Here is a 1,920-nt window from a genome sequence, read left to right as displayed (position 1 = left end):
GTCATCAACCAACAAGGCACCGACAGCTGGTGTGATAGCTCGATATCACTCTTGCCCAGCCGTGTCCCATATCCGTGTCTTTATTGTTTTTCCATCAACCTGGATGCTTCTTGTTGCAAACTCTACTCCAGTGGTGCTCTTGCTTTCAAGATTAAACTCATTTCAAGTAAATCGAGACAGGAGATTACTCTTTCAAACACCAGAATCTCTGATAAGGACAACATTAAAGAGGTAGTTGTTGCGGGTGCCCATTGTGCAACCGAGGAGTGAAGGGGCAGGAGCAGCGGTGGTATCAGTCACTATTATCATTATTTATTGAGCACTTACTAAATCCCAGGCATGAATTAAGAATTTTAGATTTTTTCCCTCCCAATTCATTTTCATAGCAACTCTAGAGATGTAGCATTCCCTTTTAGAGATAAGGAAACAGATGTTTAGAGACTTTAAACAAATGTTTAAAGGTCCTTTAACGGTCTTGCCAGGACTGGTGCTCAGATCTGTTTGTGTCTGAACAGATTGCTCTGATACCCTAGGATTGTGGTTCTCAACCTTTGGGGGCATAAGAGAACTTTTGTGGAACTTTTAAAACAATAAATATTTTATTTGGAATAATTTTAGATTTTCAGAAAAGATGCAAAGACAGAGTGTTCAAGTCCGATTATGTTGAGTGTTCAAATATAAATATGGAAAATTTGATTTAAAGAAATAAAGGATGAATTTAATCCAAGTTTGGGGCGGTGGTGGTGGTGAAGGATGGCTGCACAGATATTGGTGCTAAGTCCTAAGGGATGTGTAGTGTCCCAGCAGCCAAGTAGGAGGCAGCAAGGTGCTCAGGCATCAGGGACCTCGTAAACAAAGGCACGGCTGCCTGAAAGTGATATATAATTACATATTGTTTTTGTGATTAATCACTATGCTTTAATTATGTTTAATTTGTAACAATGAAATTGGGGGTCACCACAACATGAGGAACTGTATTAAAGGGTCACGGCATTAGGAAGGTTGAGAACCACTAGATTAGAGGTTTACTGGACTGTGGTTCTCCAAACTCCACAGGTTTAATATGGAATCAATTCCCCATTGTTCTCCAGCATTTCTCATCTTGGTAGTTAAGGCTTACCTGTCATATTCAATCACTCTTCAGTCCTATTGATTTTACCCCCTTCTCTCCAGTCCCACTGTCACTGACATAATTAAAGGCTTCATCTCTTTTCTGAGTATTGCATTAGCCTCCCACATATTCCCTTGATCATAATGTAGCTCTCATTTAATTTACCCTCTCCACTGTTGGTAATGTTTCTAGCATACTGAGTTGATTTATGTCACTCCCGCACTAAAATCCTTCGGTAGCTTTCTTTACCCATAAAATAAAAATAGAAACCTCTCGGCATTGCTTATAGGACCTTTCATGACAGGATGGATCCCTACACCCCACCTCTTGTTCACCCATGTTAGCACTTCATGTTTTAGCAGCATGGAGCCACTCATGGGTCCCCCAAACATCAAGCTGTCATAGGCTCCTGTGCTTTTGCATCTGCCATTTTCTCTGCTTCAGACACCATCCTTCCCAGCCCCATGCATGTATCCACCTGCAAACTCTTGCTCATGCTTCAAGTCTCAGCCTAAAGGGCACCTCCTCGGTGAAGCCTTCCCTGGCCCCTCCAGGCAGACCCACAGCCTGTAGCAACCAGCCTGGAAAAGCAAACCACAGCCTGCAGCAGTCAGTCCATGACTGAATCACAGCCTCTATCACAATCGGCCCTGTGTGGCTGGGATTTAATTGATACCTGACAGCTTCCCTAGGCTTTGTCCTCACTTCCAACTGAGGACCAACAAAAGAAAGTCAAATATGTTCCCCTAAGCCAGTGGTCGGCAAACTCATTAGTCAACAGAGCCAAATATCAACAGTACTTCTTCAAA

The 1,920-nt window shown here is 42.6% G+C and overlaps 1 pseudogene; it reads right to left on the bottom strand.

The window, feature by feature from the left end:
* LOC102766085 overlaps positions 1–252 on the bottom strand; it is a 2,796-nt pseudogene extending 2,544 nt beyond the window's left edge.
* Positions 253–1,920: the final 1,668 nt, after the last annotated feature.

This window comes from Myotis davidii, unplaced genomic scaffold (assembly GCF_000327345.1).
Source record: "Myotis davidii unplaced genomic scaffold, ASM32734v1 scaffold641, whole genome shotgun sequence".
Taxonomy (NCBI): Eukaryota; Metazoa; Chordata; class Mammalia; order Chiroptera; family Vespertilionidae; genus Myotis; species Myotis davidii.
This window is presented reverse-complemented; position numbering and strand designations above follow the sequence as displayed.